Below are 19,586 nucleotides of genomic sequence, written 5' to 3'. Positions count from 1 at the left end.
CGCAGCACTTTAATACTGCTTTCCGCAAGCCTTCTCTAAGTGTATTTCATTACTACCGCCTTTCCTACTATGATCCAACAACATCATATTGTACTATTACTATAACCACTACTGCCATCTGTCGGATGGTCTCTGACATAAATTGCTTTAACTGACAACACTACTACCACCATCAGCAGCACCACCACTAACACTAACACCAACAATACCATCAACAACAATACCAGCAACGACAACTGCAACATATATCCATTGCAGCAGTTTCTATAATACTTGTCTTACTCTCTGGGGATTTTCAAATAATATATATATATATTCTTTTTGTAAGCAACAACATCAGCAACAAAAAAGCATAAAATTTCTATTACACTAGTACTAAGAAATAGAAGAAGTGGTAGTGTTATGTGCCTGAATGAGGTTATATATTGTCGACGTCGCAGTGACTGTGTGAATGTCTAAAGGAAAAAATTAATATTAAAATGGAAGAGCATACCAGGGCAAAGGACAGTTCCAATTTATTTACGCTTAAAGGCATTTTGTTTCTTTCTTTTTCTATTACTTTTTTCTTTAAATTTTATGTAAAAATATTTATATGGAGTTATTACAGTCATAGAAATATGAATGTTAAAAATTAAATATTAATCATACGCTGAGGTGTGCCATATACTTTGTTAAACTTTGAAATTAAACAAGTGCAAAGTAATTTCATTTTAAAAAATATATAAAATATTGATATTAAAAAAACAAACATAAGCTTTTTAAATATTTTTTTTCCATTTTTTACCAACAAATTTTCTATGACTGTCTAATACAACTTAACTTCAAATATTTAGTTTTTTTTTTCACCAACTGAACTCTTTTTCAATGTTAGAAAATGTTAGCATGTATGTGTGTGTGTGTCTCCTTGTGTATGTGTCAGTATTGTAACTGTCATGCTGGTGTAACATTTTGACAATGAAATATTCTAACTGCTGCCATTCTAAATTTCGTTTTTTTCTTTGTCTTTTCAATATACACTAAATTGTAGTTCCAAAAAACAAAAAAAAAAACCTAGATAGAAACTGCAAAAAAAACGTTAGTCTAACTTCATACAAAGTGTGAAATGTGTTGAAAGGTGTGAAAATGAAAATTTACTCGATTGCATTCATAATTTTGTGCAGTTAAAAGAGATTTATGTAAAACCATTTACATTTTTAAAATTAGAATTTATTTAATGTATTAAATTTAAAAGTCAGAATATATAATACATGTATTCAAAAGCTTTTAAATATTCCAGCAAAATCTTTACTTACCCGGTAAGTGGGCAAGCAATATTAAAGAAAAGAGTAAGTAGTTACTTTTTGGGTGAATAACTACTTATTTTTGTTCAACGATGACCAAAAAATAACTAGTTACAAAAGTGCTGCAAATTCTATTAAAAAAAATTAATTTATATTATTCATGATGACCACTCATTACCAAGTAATGTGTGATATAACTACATTACCTACAACACTCATTACCAAAATTTTAAATTATTTTACTGGGATAGAAAGTGTTAATATATAGACGAATTTACTTATATAGAAGAAAATTTTAAAATAAATATCGTAATAATGATATAACAAGGACTTTAACAACAACAACAAGGAAAACTTTCAAAGTTGAACAAAAATTTATTCCAAAGAACTAACATTAATGTCTCAAAGTATTTATTGATGAACTGATATTCAGTAGACTTGCAGTATGAAATTAGTAAAGAAGATTTTCAGTTTTAACATACATCCTTTTCTTAATCGTAGAAAGCTTAACAATCAGTGAACCAGCCCTTTCTACTTTTTATTTGTAGTTGTGTGGATTTCTTGTTGATAAGGCTTTAGAGATCTGTGTTGTTGAACTAAAACTTCCATGCAAAAGAGTTGACTTCAAACATGAGTTGATTATACTATGTTCATTTGCCTGGCTATTTCTGAGCTTCTTCATACTGAGACTGTTATAGATATCAGTTTCTGCAGCGCCAGTCGTTGTTACTTAACTACCTAAATTGCTGAAGTTATCAACGTATTCTTCATGTATTATTCTCAAATCCTGTATCGCGCGCCAATTTATTCAACATCTTCTATTGCATGTTGTTGGGACTTTGTGTGATAGTTTCTCAAGTATTCGAGTTATCTACGTATTCGTCATATATTATTCTCAAATCCTGTATTGCGTGCCAATCTCTTCAAAATCTTCTATTGCATGTTGTTAGGACTTTGTGTGATAGTTGTTCAAGTATTCGAGTTAGTGAAAAGATTTCAGTCAGCTTTTAGGAGAAACGATTGGCTAATGTACCCATTGTGAAAAACTGAAAGTTTTATACCTTTGTAAAAAGCTTTTATGATTCAAAATCCATTTTCGCTTAATGATCTCCATAAGGCAGATCATCGGATAATATCATAATGTTCATGTTGACCACTTCTTACGTTGGCATGCCGTTTTACGAACTTTCTATTTTCTATTCTTGTAACTTCCTTTACTGTTTAAGCCAGTGGTTGGTACTGCTGTCTCAGAACATTGTTGCTCTTTACCTCCAGCTTGATTTCCCTTCTTTGTTCATTAGACTAAAAAATCCATATCGTCCCTGTGTGTTAGATATGTATAGTGCCTGCAATCTAACCCACAAACACAACTAGTTACTAAACCACGACAATCGGTTCTTCGCACCAGAACGACTGAAAGTTCAACGAGCAAGGATTTTCAACCTATCCACACTGACTTTACACGTCTCGCTGCTACAACAACAACTAACTTACCCGAGGTACGCTATGTATAAGCGATACAGAACTGCGATATTATTCCTCAGTTTGGAGCGATAAGATTTAATTATATTTCATAGCCTTATAAGAGATATATACTGAGTTACGTCTAAAGGCACGGAAGCAATCATTAATTACTTAAATATTATATACTAGAGTGAAAGATGTTCCGTGATCTCTAACATATAAATGCCTTATTACGGCATTTAAAACTTTAACTCAAATGATCATTAAGAGATGAATTACTATCCGAAGACTACTGAATGTTTTGTCAATCTGACAGTTACTTAAGACCTTAAGGCGTCATATGAACTCAAGGCGTCACTTAACTCGAAGTTACGGATGGAACAGTCAACTCAAACCTTGCTTAAAATTTAACAACAGTAGAGTCTAAGAAAATTACTTTCATGATAAATCCTAAGACAGAAAAACGTAACAGTCGGTAGGAAAGAACTACAAAAATATTAGGTCCGAAAGCTACTAAACAAAATAGATATAATCAGCTGTAGAGAAAGATCAAAGACTACAGAACGATCAGTTAAACTAAAGGTTCCAGATTGAGAGGATACAAAACTTTTAAATTGAAAAACATGATTTCTGAGGAATGAATTAATCCGGAGGCTACAAAGGGATCAGTTGACCTGCAGGAAAGCCAGCCTTAACAATTCTTATTTATATATTTCGCGATATTAGATACAATGCGATGTTACTCGATACTCGAAAGATATGATATCCTTCAGGAAATTGGTACTTTATTTATGTATATGAACGCACAATGGGCCTATTGTAGTCTAGTCTATTGGTCAACTTAAACTAACCAAGTTTCTACTATACAGAAACTAAACTAGGCTCATATTTCTTTGAAAATAGTAAATATTTTGACTTTCGAAAAATCCAATTAACAAAATATCTAACAGAATGCTTTACCCATTTTATTTAAATTAAGATTTTAGAAAACTATTCTTTTTAATAAATTTCATTCAATTTGTTTTCAGTTTTTTTTTTTTTTGTAAACGGAAACAGACAATAAACTACATTTTCCGGTTACTTGTCATTTTGTGTGCAATACAATGTTAGTTAAATCCTGGAAAAATGGAAATGCTGTCAACATGCACACGCATATTTTATGTATAGTTTTGTTTAGTTATTGCCAGTCACTTGGCTATTGTTGTTAAGTAAAATTTTCCTAGATGACATGATGGGTCGTAACCCTATAATATTTTGTTTTTGTTATTATTGTTCTTAGCAGTTTAAGTTGTTTTATAGTATTGGATAAACGCAACAAAACGTCTTAGCAATTGCCAACAATGTAAACAACAACAAGAACAATAATACAACAAAAAAAATAGTATTGCTGTCGTTGTTATGTTGCCCTCAGTGTGTTGGCTTAAGTCATGTTGACAATAGCTTTGGCTTTGCTTTTGACACTTAGTAAATGGTACCGCCCGCTGTGTATTTTTCACTCACTGACTTGGCATCATCAACAACACAAACAGCAAGAAGAAGAACAACAACAACAAGAACAGTAGCAGGAGCAACACAAACAACATGAACTTCAACAACAGTATCCAATAAGCAGCAATAGCACAAACAGAAACACCACTACTAAAACCGGTTAGTGCTGCTTTATGTATGAATGAATGGTACTTGGCAGCAAATACATAGAAGAATTGTTAGCTTTTCTATAAAATATATATGTAGGTACATGTATATATGCTTACTCTTTTAAGTATTGGTATCTGTAAGTAAGAAATGTATTATTTTTGTTCTACTGACAATAACTTGCATACATTTTTCCAAAGAATATTTATTTATATGAACGTTAAAGTTGTTGTATTCAACACCCAAAGTAGAATTTCTCAACTGTTTAACAATACGGATGTTAAGTGTCACCAGTGTTATACTGCAGCAGTTATAAAGTATGATGGTTGTTTGTTCGTTTGTTGCTCTGTATTTCTATTTGTAAGTCTCTTTCTCTGCTGGCTGACTGTCTGTCTATCTGTTCATCCGTCCGTATATTTGTCCGTATTTCTCTGTTTGTTTATTAAACTTCTGTATTCCGTTGCTATCGATTTGTTGCACCACAAATAACAGGCTCTTGAAATTGTAATGCTAACTGTGAGTGTCATCGTGGATATATATATATAGACGAGGGGAGAATTAGAAGTTTCCCAAAAGTAAATATTGGATATTTCATATTGCATGGAGATGCAGTTTCTGTTCTGCAGATCTGTTGTTTTCTGAACGGATCTCATCCTAAGACCGATGCAGGATGTTTGATTTGATCTACTGACTATTGAAGTATCATATAATATGGTACTCTGGTTAGAACCCTTGTCAAAGGCTCAATAGTTCCATGTCTATACAATGAGTTTCCATAACATTAAGGTGAGAGCTGTTCACCAAAGTAACATTCCTCAAAGAGGATGTTTGAAGCACAAGATGTCAAACTGATAAACATGAACACCTGTCTTAAGGAAGTCACGACCGCAGTCCCTTTTATACATGGCGTCGAACAAGATGATACAAGATGTTTGTTGTGGGCAACCGACCGTTGAACTGCCAGATTATATGTAAATCTAGCAGAACCCGAGTCAAAGGCTCAAGGATTCCTCCTCTATACCATGAGTTTTCATAACAACAAGGTGAGAGCTGTTCACCAACAAAAAGGACCTCGGACTGCTTAACGTGAACAACTGTCTTAAGAAAGCTACCACTAAAGACAGAAGAACGTATCTATCAAGTTCTTACTCATAGAGAAAGGACAGTAGTAAGCTGTGCACAGATAAATCCCTAAACAAGTCTTAAGAATGAAGGTATTTTCATTGATGATATCTGAATAAAATGGCATATATACATCGCAACTCTCATATATAATACTTCTCATTTATCCGACACATTAAAGTGAAAACATTTGACACATTGATATTAGTATGCAGGGCTTGCGAGGTGTGTATACCCATGATTAAAGTTCAAAACTATGCCTTGCCTAGTTGGCCAAAACGGAGTCTTTTAACTCCTCTTGACCGTTCGCGTGTAACGAACTACCACGTAAACCATGCCTTGTCTATCACTGATTCTCATGATAACATATAAGACTGATTCTCTGGATTGACAAAGAGTCAATCAAATTGCACAATCTTTCACAATGTTATTTTGTATATTTTCCTCTCCAATAACATACACAAGACAACTTTCAAAACAATGTCCTGTGGTCCACCGATTTCCGTGGTACCATCTATGCTATATAATGAAAACCCAATCTAATCAAAAGAAAGTTTCCAAATCATCTGATTGCTCATCAGTTTAATGGTCAAAATATCCTCTACCATCTACCTAAATGAAGAGCATCAAACTCTTGGCGTAGAGATGTCAACAATTCCGAAGAATAAATTCGTTTATAAAAGTCTTCCACTGCGCTGCTGCGAAAAATGAGGGTAGTTGTGGCACAAATAAGATTATAGTGGAATGAATGTTCAACTTAGGGTCAGGGTCCCAGAACATATTTAACTGCTTAGCCATACATTCTTTATATTACCCAATAGATTCCCCTGGGGGCAATCCCGGAGTAAAAAGAGGTGGCCAATAGGCCGGGACTAAAAAATTGGTTACGGTCTACTGCCTGGCTTAGTCCTTGCATAGATTGAAAAAAGGTCTAGTACTACGGGTGGCCAGTTGCCCGTTGGTTGAGGTTCCTTTGTGTTCCACGTAGTGGCGGTGGTTTAAACCCTTATTCGCGGGAAGAGTTAGTGGCGGTTAAATAACTAATGAAAGGTAAAGTCAATATTTCGGGATAAGTTCGGTGCTGCTACCGAAACAACAGATACCCCACAGATAAGTGACTGTGGAACTAAGCATTGGAAATGAGTTGGTATTAATTGTATATGGTGCGGGATGAATATGAGGTACGGCGGGCCTCATCCTACCTGTAATGAATGTTTCGTATGTTTTTCTCCCATGAATGTGTCGTATGAATGATATGTGTGCTGGGTTGTATGATGATGGATAAAAGGTATCATATACAAATGATACCATTGAATTTTTTAGAGTATACTCTGTTCATATCAGAATTACTACAATGTGCCCCTGTGAGTAAGAACAATGTCCTCATGAATGTGTCGTATGAATGAGATGTGTACTAAGTTGTAAATTCTGGCTCGAGTTACAAATTCTTATTTATTGAATCTATCCATGGAATTTACTTAGTTATTGGGTTCTGTTTTTAGACTTTACCTCCTTTATTAAGTGCCTTCAACTAATTTCAGTTCAATGACGACAATTTTCAATAAGCTATCATCTATTTCTTACCTTTGGTCTAGGATGATAGATTACCTAACACCTCAAGCATGTTAAAGAGCGCACAACACGATTAATAGCGACTAAACTGACATACTCTCTTGCGCAGGCTAGACATTGGGTTTATGACACTTAACTGTCCAATTCACTATAACCTGTTATACATTGCAAGTCGAAAATTGACACAATATTCATATCATTTGCACCAGTTGACAGATGGTAAGGTGACAACTTCGCCTTGAAGGTAATGCTAGTGGTATTTGGCAACCTAAGATAAACTATGATGACCAGGATAATTTTTGAAATCGTTATTGTGTTTCTTGATGATACTTGAACAAGATATACGAAATGCATCATTCCTCTTGGCAGGTGCAAAAAACAACCTTCAATAGATCCTCCAGTTCATACCGAAAAACGCCACAAAAAGTTTTCTAAATAAAAAGTTAGATTCAATTCTGAACATGTCTGAATATGAGTAACAAAGAAAAACTACAATTATAAGTCCTTTTAACTTCTAAAACTAAACTTTTACTACTTGCCCACGTACATTGTGCACTAAAATGCAACCATGCGTTAGTAAGAATGCCCACTAACACAAACACATTTAAACCATTAAGAGCACCACATCAACCCCACCCTGCCATTGTTGTGTAAACATTTATACAAAATCTTCTCATTTATACACTCTCAATGTGTACTAAAGTACTTTATGTGCGTATATCTTGCATTTCCGCTGTGTTGGTTTGTCTCCTTAAATTTATGAACATACATATATATGTATGTGTTTTGTGTGACTCTGACAGTCCTATACATTTGTATGATTGTATAAAAGAAGCAAATGTATAATCTTTAATTTATGTTTATATGAGTTATATTGCATCCATATAGGAGAGTAAATGTGCAGCTTACTCTCTAGCACTGTCATTTAAAATCTGTTGTTTGTTCTACCAGTTGCAGTGGTGACAATCAGTAGTCGTTTCTATTTAAAATGTGTCAAAGTGCAAAGTCCAAAGTAGCAAAAGGATGCATCCTTTCATTTCATACTTTTGAGTACTGTTTGCTGTCACTTCAATTTAAAGATATGAAATGCTATTTTATTTTCAAAATAGTATGAGGCGTTACATTTGGTGCTAAGAGTTAGTCAAATGCTTCTGGTATAGTGTTGTCATTGTTATTTTGGACTTAAGTTGGAAGATAATATATATTTAAGGAAACTTAGTCCATTTAAAACTTCAAAGAATAGTTTGCAATTAATTCGAGTGTCTAAGGATTTATAAAAAGCTTTAAACGAAAAATGTTAAATTCTTATATCTATGTTAACGTAAATAAGTAATATGGAGAAAAATATCTATAGTTTAATGTATTTGAAATATAGACAAAACTCTAGCAGGATAAATATACTTTTTTATCATGAAATCCTATTTGTTTCGGCGTCATGCTTGATGATTAAACATTTCTTTGAAAATTTAATTGAAAATTATCTAAATTCCATTAATTTCGAAGGTATAGTTTAATAATTATGGACTTAACATTCATAAAAACTCAAGTACATTACATTTTGCCACTGAGATGAATAATAACCGAGCTACTATCACTTTCAAATGTCCATGTCCAAAGAGAGATGAATATAGCCTAACAGCAACCTAAAGTACGGAATATTTGTTCTTCGATATCCTTGAAGAGTGAATATTGTCGAAGGCGTTGGAGATCTCCTGTTAACTTGCAGGACAGCTAAAGAACGAGAAGAGCCTTAAGAGTTCTCTTGATAAGTGACAGAAGGAAATAGTGACATCATCGAAGGCGGTTGAGATCTTCTGTTTGTCATTGGGACATGTTACATGTGGAGTTAATAATGCAAGATTGCTGACATTGTCGAAAACGGTGGATTTCTTATGTTAGCTGGTAACACAGCTGAAGAAGGAGAAGAGTCTCAAGAGTACATACGACAAGCGACAGGAGGCATATTGGCTTCGGCGACTAAGCGCTAACGAAGCTATATAAAAATCAGCATGGATATCCTGTCAGGATCAATTAGTCTTTGATGGTTTGACATTGTTGAAAGTAACTATAACTTCAACTGGAGTGTAGATATATTGTTAAGTTTATTGTCTCTTTAAGTGAGCTCAATAAATGGCTAGCAAAATGCGCAAAAGTACCCTTCAGTGTCCGAACAAAGGTTAAAGAGCGATCGAACTGTAAACCAAAACATATTACCACCAGAACTTTAGTTACAGGACTTTAATATATCTAGCCTTTTGTACCGCTTGATCTACTGGGCAAATCATGGATCATTAGGTTTGGTATTTCGAAAGAAAACACTTACATATGAAGATCTAAAGAGAACAGTTGTTGAGATCTCAGTTACATGGAGTTTTCTCTCTGTATGGTGAGGAATTGTGGGAGAAATTATGATATCTTCGAAGATACATTCGATCTCACCTCTGTATCAGTACAGTATCAGATCTTTGGAGTTGGTATTTCGGAAGTAAACACTTACATATGAAGATCTAAAGAGAACAGTTGTTGAGATCACAGCTACATGGAGTTTTCTCTCTGCATGGTGAGGAATTGTGGGAGAAATTATGATATCTTCGAAGATACATTCGATCTTACCTTTGTATCAGTACAGTATCAGATCTTTGGGGTTGGTATTTCGGAAGTAAACCCTTACATATGAAAATCTAAAGAGAACAGTTGTTGAGATCACAGCTACATGGAGTTTTCTCTCTGCATGGTGAGGAATTGTAGGAGAAAATATGATATCTCCGAAGATACATTCAATTTCATCTCTGTATCAGATCTTTGGGGTTGGTATTTCGGAAGTAAACACTTACATATGAAGATCTAAAGAGAAAAGTTGTTGAGATCACAGCTACATGGAGTTTTCTCTCTGCATGGTGAGGAATTGTGGGAGAAATTATGATATCTCAGTATCAGAAAATGTTTACAGTATCAAAAAACGATTATCTTAAAGAATAAGGAAGATAAAACAGAGGTTAAACTTTTACTTTAAAGTCAATCGTTTAGACTTCTAGACGCCATAAGTAATTCTATAAATAAAGTTGTCTTTGCTGTATTATAACGTTTCAAAAATAGTTTGTTTACGAGGACTCGATACCTCGAAGACTTGGACTTCTAGACGGCATAACTAATTCTATGAATAAAGCTGTTTTCGCTGTATTTTGACTTCTCTAAAATAGTTTGTTTACAAGGACTCGATACCTCTAAGACTTAAAGTGTTTGTTGCAGTAATTCAGCTCAATCCTTTGGGTTAACAATTTGTTTGAGTTGAAAATTGTGCTGTTTTCCTATTATTTCCTCTAACATGAAAATCTCTACAATAATTAATCGTATTAACAGATTTCACTAATATCTTTGAAAAACGATTTATATACTTTGTGGGTATACAAATGTTACGAACTAACATAAATCATTTCGTACAACATCAAAATCTCAACAAATGACCAATATGAACTTATAACCTTTACAATCAATTATTACCCAATTCTATAGATACAATTGAGTGTATCATCAATATTCGGCTGATTAATTCAGTAATATATATATACAGACTAACATAAACGAAAGAAAGTTTTTACATAAATAACAAAAGCAAACACGTAAAGAAAACCTTAAATGTCAAAATAAATAACAAGGACACTCAAGAGGGGATTTGCTATAAGTTACGAGTGTAAGTATCAAACAAAATGCGTGATATATGATGTTGGTACTGGACTCGACACACACTCATACATTTATACACCAATAAAATTTAATATAATAAACATGTAAGAAATATTAACAGGTCTGCAACGAATTTTATATACCCAACACATTGGTATTACTTTGACTTTTTCTTTAGAAAAAGTTTATGCAAGACACTTTTTCTATAGAAAATTGTCTGTCGTAAAGACATAAAAAAGTATCACTCTTTACTAGCATGTCTTATAAAGAGAACATATATCAATAGTTCAAATGTCTGCCAAATAACCAAAAACTACATTTTTTTAAATTGAGAAAAGATTTCTGTTTTAGGAAATTTTGATACGTGTTACCTAAGTAAATCCAAAATCAATATACTTTCGTCTTTTCTGTAGTGTTTGCAAAAACAACTAAATAAATAAAAGAAAGTTTTCTTATACTCATAGATCATGTTAAAGGGCCAAAGTAAAGAGCAAACGAAAGAAACAAAACCAAATGATTAATGACTTTTCAAGTGACTTGCCAGAAAAATAATTCAACATTTTACGCATACACATACATACATATAAACATAAGACCCTGTAGTTTTAAAAAGGATCCATATTAATCTTTGATCTGAGTTTTTATATCTCGGCAGTTAGTTAATCTCTTTAACACTGAAAATATGGCCTTCATTACTTTATGGTCCCGCAGTAATCTAACAGGAAGCTAGTCGCCATCCCACTGTCCTCAAAAAAACAAAACACGACCTTTAGAAAATTCTATTGCAGTCTACATCTCAATCTATTGGGTACTTACACATTCACATTAAGAAAAATCTCTCACATATTTTCACATTTATCTAAAACTAAAGCGCCATATCGCCAAAAATACCAAAAAAAAAACCCATAAAAAACACACAGAGGATAAATCGAAGTAGAGTAAAGTTCATACACAAAAGAAGTGAAATTAGGAATAACAAACGACCTCAAGTCACTAAAACATGGTTGGCATGTCGAAAAAGAGCTCAGATTAGGAAGAAAATGTAAGAGAACTTGACACAAACAACCAGAACTAGTATAACAATAACAACAACAATAGTAAGAACAAAAACGTGTGGGGTCACGAAAATTAATGACTTGAATGACTTGCGAATGAAATGATGAAGCACATAGAGTAGAACAACAACACCAACAAACACATAAAAAAACGATAACACCCATCATCATCACGATCACTCTGCGAAATACGAAGAAAACAAATGACAGCTAAGAAAGAAAAGTGAACGAGAATGAAGAACGATATTTTTCGCACTGGCATTTCACAGCAGATTTTTAAAAGAATGAACTATACAATTATTAAAAGTCAATTAAAATTATAATCGATTTTTAGTTCTAGTTCAGTTCTAGTTCAGTTCTAGTTCAGTTCTAGTTCAGTTCTAGTTCAGTTCTAGTTCTAGTTCAGTTCTAGTTCAGTTTTAGTTCAGTTCTAGTTCAGTTCTAGTTCAGTTCTAGTTCAGTTCTAGTTCAGTTCTAGTTCAGTTCTAGTTCAGTTCTAGTTCAGTTCTAGTTCAGTTCTAGTTCAGTTCTAGTTCAGTTCTAGTCCAGTTCTAGTTCAGTTCTAGTTCTAGTTCAGTTCTATTTCAGTTCTGTTTCAGTTCTAGTTCAGTTCTAGTTCAGTTCTAGATCAGTTCTAGTTCAGTTTTAGTTCAGTTCTAGTTCAGTTCTAGTTCAGTTCTAGTTCAGTTCTAGTTCAGTTCTAGTTCAGTTCTAGTTCAGTTCTAGTTCAGTTCTAGTTCAAATGCAATTATTTAACACTTTTCTATTACAATTTATCAATTATTTAATCATTGCCCCAGTTTAAAAGAGTTTTGGCCAAAGGGAACGTTAACTCGTTGTAAAACTGCTGGGTATTTTTATTGATTTATATACATATACATATGTAAGTATGTTCGATACAGTAATCTTGTAATTGTATTATTTGATCTCTCGCCAATTTGCCCCTTAATATGAATGTTTTATAAAAAGAGTCATCAATTTGTTATTACTAAATTTTGATTTTTGTTTCATACATTCATAATGTAATTGATTCATTAATATATTAATAAAGGTGTAGGAAACGTTATCAGTTTGTTTGAAGTCCTCTAGAGGAAATGTGTGTTTATTGTGGCAGCATTAATTTTATTGATAATTATATTATCGGTTTCTTAGTGTTGTAAAGGATATATTGCAAAATGTTGTAATTTTTCAATAGGTTAGATCTTAATAATCTTTTTATGTATGACTGAGAAATCTTTCATAACTTTATTGTTAATTGAATTTTCGTTTCGTGATTGAAGTTCAAAAACTTAGCACACGATTTTAATATCAAGAAGCAATTTCGAAAAATATTATTGTACGGGTGTAGGTCTTATTATGGACTAATCGTCATAAAATTTATTAACGAGATTTTTATTCCCATTAAACCTATTTATGTTGAATTTAAGCGCCATACATGTTCTACTAAACAATAAGGTAATTCCTTAAAAAGGAATTTATATAGGACCTTGGATCAAATATGATCCGATTCTTAAAATATGTAACAATTATAAGCATGGTTAAGTTGTGAGCAGAGTTTGTGCTTTTTAGTATAATAAATGCAATTAAAGTTTTGTATAGTATAATTTTAGTCAGTCGAAGCAGTGGCAATCAAACCTGAAACGGTGTGTGTCTTTAATATGTTTAATTTTATTACAATTATCTAATGAATTAAAATAGCACAGACATCAACCCGAATCGTTACGACTACTGTATAGTAGATGGCGCATGAAATTCTTGGTGTATAAATAAATGCTTTTAAAAAAGCTGTAGCCACTATAGTAGGAAGAGTATTAAGAGTACATGCTAATGTTTGTAACATCCGAATATATTGATCCTGCTTAAATCATAACTTTCTGCCTCAATAAAGCTAAGTCCGTAATTTTCCAAGCCCATGAATTATATATATTCTGGATTCTGTATGTCTGTCTGTATGATTGAAGTCGAAGTGCTTTACGTGAGTACCTGCCGCGTAGCCTTATCTTAAGGTGATACTTTTACAAGCACTGTGTGAGTATAATAAATAACTCACCACTGCCCCCTTGTATTTTTTACACGCAGGTCGCAATTTGTGTACATGGATGGTACGGTCCATGTACAATTACTTTGCTCAAGTACTTGAGCTATCCAATATCTGACCATTGCTTAACTTTTGAGATGTATAGCATCAATTCCGTTTACAACCACGCAGATGGGATGGACCCTGTTGAGTCGGCAACAGCACCTAGAGACGTATCCGGTAGACCGAATTACGAATCCATCAAATAAGCCTAAACTTTGTTCTTACTCAGAGGGACACATTGTGGTAATTCTGGTGTGAACAGAGCTTACTCTCAACATACCTGTCAAGACAAGGAAAGATACCATGTATCCATCATCATTCAACCCAGCACACTTATCATTTATCCGAAACATTCATAAGACTCACTCATTTAGGTATACCTGTAGGGTAAGTCCCGCATACCTCTATATTCATCCCGGATTAAATGGTTCTCTTGTTAGACCCCATGTCAAATCATACCAAGGACAAGCCGAGGAGTGAAGATGTACTGGAAGCACCTCTATACCTCCGGACTGCAATACACCAAGATCTATAATTAAGAAAACATGTCTCAGTGGGGTATCTGTATGATTCTTGAAGTCAGTTTCTAGAAGACCTTAGACATCTGCGAGATCCAAATTTTTTTGTTATACCCTATATTGGGTTTGTGTTGATGTTTGTAACGCACAATAATATTGTTCCAATCGGCTAAGAATCATATTCTAAGTCGATTTATGTATGTCCGTCCATCCGTCCGTCTGTGCGTCCGTCTATGTAAACCTTGTACTCAAAGTCGCAATTTTGAAGATAATTCAATAAAATTTGGTACATGATATTCTATTGTCCCACGAAGCCTTTTGAAAATGCTTAAGATCGATCCATTTTATTCTTGTAGCAGGTTTAGGGTATTGTATGGTCAGCTTCGCCCGACTATAATTTCTTACTTGTTATTCTTGGAATTGTTTTCACCATTCACTTCCTCGAGAGATATGAATAGTTCTTTTTACCTCCGAAATTTTGAACGAATATAATAAATCCTGCCCAAAAATTGATCTAATGCAGAGGAGTTCAATATTGATATAACATAGCATGCGTTATAGGATAGGAAAGTTCTGCTGACCCTACGTTGGCACACAAACACTGTAGGTTTATTTCTTCTTTAAATGAGCATTAGATGTTGATTTGCTATCAACTTAGAAAAACAAAATGAAATCAGTTGCTGATCAACACTTGTCAAAACAAGGTTTGTGCGCAACTTAAAAAAAACACACAGAAATACAGTAACAAAATTTTCGAAGTCGAATTAATTTAGGAGAATGATAGAGAAATTTTCACAGTTTTTATATAAATATGTGTTTGAGCTCCACTGATCTAATGTGATCTTTCGGAGTTTATTCGTTCTTTGTTGTTCAACTCTCCACCATTCTCTCAACCTTAATTTTGTTGCGATTAGGTATGCGATAGTGTTATTATTATCATGTGATGATCCAGAGTCGGAGTCTGATGACCTGAGAGTATTTCGAGGATTTTGATCTCAACGTTTCACTTATTTGATTGAGATCACAATTCAATCTTGTTTTAAGGTCTAATATTTTATTATTTCTAATTTCCCTTATAACATGTCATTGCTTACATATATAGAGAAAACTTTCTATATTCGAAAAAAAACATGTCTTGTCATATTTTCAAGTGATAGACTTACAATAAAATCGGCAAAAAAAGAAAAATTGCCACAAGTGAAAACACTTTGCAAATAATTTCACTTTAGACAACAATTTGTAGATTGCATAAAATTTATGTACGCACATCAAAGTTTGTAGTCATCTTCAAATTTGCAAACTATTGATGATATTTTTTAAAGCACAAGACCAGGAAAGAGTTAAGACGCAAAAGAACAAGCATGTGCGTAATAAATTTTATATTTAAATACAAAAAAAAAAAATAATTTACAAATTTATTTATAACATGAACGGAACATTTAGGGTAACGTGTTGATCGTAGATGATCTTATGGATACGCTATAGTTGTATATGAATACTCTTCGTCTTAACAACTGAGAATGTAAATGAGCTAAAGCCACTTCTCAGGCTTAAGACCTGGTTCACACTGGGAAACTTTTGTTGAGAAACTTTTGATTTTGTGTGTGAAAGAAAGAGATGGTTGATATTTCTTTCTCTTTCTCTCACACACAAAAATCAAAAGTTTCCTAGTGTGAACCAGGTCAAACTTGTGTAACAATTTCCACATTATTATTGCAATTGCAAATATTTGACTATACCTACTGTAGCGTACAACTTTGAACTCAAGAAAATCAATACTTGTAAAGGAAAAACATGTAGTCATATTAATACACATATTCATTTTCTTCGATGTCAGACAATCTAAAGAAGACATTGAAGCAGAAGTTGTAAGTGTTAAATGCAAATCCATTTAACAAACGCACAACACATATTAAAACGATCAAGTACTTACTTGTTTTGTACGAAAAAAAATAATGATAGTGTCCAATAAATTGAGTCAAGGATGACTAACGTAAAAAAAAAATTTGGCTACAAAATACAAATACTACAAACAATTCTGTTATAAATGGTGTGAAAATTTTTACTATTCGTTCAATATGTTTTTCCGTATACTATATTTTATATAGTGTTATTTTTTTTTGGCTTGTATTGCATACAACATCCGCCACATGTGTTAAATTTTTAGATAAATTACTAGTGTAACCAATGGTTGGATAGTGTTTCATTATACTATATCCCAGACGCACTGGTTAAAATGCAAGTGTCTCATAAGTCTCTTCTATACTCAGTATTCGTGTTACTTTTTCGTTATTTACGGCAAAAAGAATATTCATCGTCAATTAAATATATGTGAATGTTCAGTTTTGGTCTCCAATTTTTTTTTGTCTTAATGGTCAATAGAAAATATTCTCATGTTTGTTTAAGACTTAAGAAAATATTTGCATAAATAAGCTTAAATTATAAAATGATATAGATTCACATTCCTCGAACTAAAACGAAGTAAATATTCACATTAATTATCAAGTTACACCTACAAAATTTAAGGGTTCTAAATGTTATACCTTCCCCGATATTAACAATTTCGAGCTTAATTCCAATGTTATGTGTGGTAACCAATTATTAATGGGTCGATATGACTAGAACTGCACTAGAACTGAACAATAACTTAATTAGAACTATAACAGAACTAGTAGTAGAACAGATCTAAAACAGAACTAGAAAAGAACTAGAAAAGAACTAGAACAGAACTAGAACAAAACTAGAACAGAACTAGAACAGAACTAGAACAGAAATAAAACAGAACTAGAACAGACTTAGAACAGAACTAGAAGAGAACTAGAACAGAACTAGAACAGAACTAGAACAGAACTGGAACAGAACTAGAACAGAACTAGAACAGAACTAGAACAGAACTGGAACAGAACTAGAACAGAACTAGAACAGAACTAGAACAGAACTAGAACAGAACTAGAACAGAACTAGAACAGAACTAGAACAGAACTAGAACAGACCTAGAACAGAACTAGAACAGAACTAGAACAGAACTAGAATAGAACTAGAACAGAACTAGAACAGAACTAGAACTGAACTAGAACTGAACTGAAATTAGTGACCGATAACACAGTTAGAGCGGTCTGCTTTCCAATGTCCTAATGCTTGTAAAGTAAAAAGAATACAAATGTTTATCCAACTGCAAACATATATCTTCCTTTTCACAAAAAATAAGAAAAAAACTACCTATACGCAGTTTCGTGAACTGGGTATCAGTAGCCTATCGGTAAGACGTATAATATTCGATTGGAATATAAAAAATACATTCCTTATAAAAGCTAACTAGCAGATCCATGTTGTACACTATGTAGAAGACTACGAGGTGACACTTATCGCGGAGAGTCGCTTATCCTACAGCGAATTCAACAAAGACGAGTTGCATGTCACCTCAAGTATGTTTGATACTTACAAGAGATGGTTGCACCTAAATACCAGATGCGAACTATATGGTGTATCACAAAAAGTAATTGTTAAAAATTTTGAGACACTGATCACAAAAAAAATAATAATTTTATGTACAAGAGGTTCATTAGGTCAAAATATATTGTATACGGGTGTCTTTAAACTGTGAGACAATATGAGTTTGGGAACTTAATTACATACCCCCAAAAAAGTCTTCCTAATCAAACACTTGCATCTAGGTGGAATTACGCACTTTTATGGAATAAGGTGCTGAATAGAATAGAAAATGAATAGACTGAAATCAATTGGGACGATATCAGCTTATAAGGTCATGTGATAAGCACATAACTGAATATTCATTCTATGATAAGATCTGTAATCATGCATTGTTGAATGCAATGTAGTTGTTATAAGGAATTAAGTATAACGCTTATTTCATCAAATATTTGTCTAATCTGAATATATGCAATAACTTAAATAGATGCCAATGTATGGCTTTGCTATTCGTTTTTTTATTGTTTATCAACTGAAATTATCTTTTTTACGCTTTGTAGGAAATAATGCGTTAGTTTTTTTTGCATTTGACTCTAGGAGTTTTTGTCGTTTTAGTCTAACCGGTCTACTTAGACAGGAGTATTTTTAACGGCATTTTTAAGCGCCTTTTTTCACTTGTTGCTAATTAATTTGTACATGCAATTTGTTTGACATTACCAGGGAATCGAGTTTACTAAAGTAGTAAATTTATGTGATAGAAAATTAAAAATTTTTTTTAAACTTACTATTTAGTACTTTAATCGTGAACAGTGTGAGGACTACGTTAAAGTGATTGAGTCATAAAATGCAAATAACTCATTAAGTTCTCATTTTATTGTCGTACATAATTGCTCATTTAAACATTTTTATTATAACAATTTAGTTTTATTTTTCTAATTGCCATAAATTCCCAAGAAATATAAATTTTCATTAAAAATTTCATATTTAAGACTTTAACAATAAAGAAAAAAACTTTCATTTCCTTAAACCAAAAAAGTAAATTGAGGGAAAAAAGCAACACAAATAATTCTTTCACTTCAAAATTTAACATACAAGTGTAAATGATATCCTGGGGTTAAATTTTAACAAGTAACAACAAGTGATAATTGTATATTTCTTGTTAAAATATAACAAAAAAACTACAATGAGAAGAAAATATGTGTTTTTTTACAAAACTTAATTGTAAACTGTAATTAAAATAATTTATTTTTCATTTCCATAATAATTATGCTGTTTGCTACTCTTAAAAGAGTAAATAATTTTCAACTTTTTTCAAATCTTACTTTATTTACTATACATAGCTTGCAGTCGAAAAGTCAAGTGCTTCATAATGATAATAATAATAATAATACTGATACTTGCAACATGAAAAGTAACATAGAATAATAGTTAAACGTTGCATGCTGCAAAAGTTGTTATTAACCTGATAATGGAAATCAAATCAAGGAGTTGGCAAACTGGGAGAGTTAGCAACAAATTGAAACCAAAATACATACATACTCTCGCACATACCTTATACATACCCAACGCAAAACGCAAAAAACTTCAAACTGGGTCAATTTGTGGCATTATTAGTTTAGTAGAACGAACTGCATTAAAATTGGTACAATTTTTAGTTTGGCAATATTATTATGATGACTTCTCTATATAACTATGCCACAAAAAAAAAACTTAAAATGCAACATTTTAAAGAAAAATTGAAAAAAGC

This window comes from Lucilia cuprina, chromosome 2 (assembly GCF_022045245.1).
Source record: "Lucilia cuprina isolate Lc7/37 chromosome 2, ASM2204524v1, whole genome shotgun sequence".
In the NCBI taxonomy this organism is placed as follows: Eukaryota; Metazoa; Arthropoda; class Insecta; order Diptera; family Calliphoridae; genus Lucilia; species Lucilia cuprina.
This window is presented reverse-complemented; position numbering follows the sequence as displayed.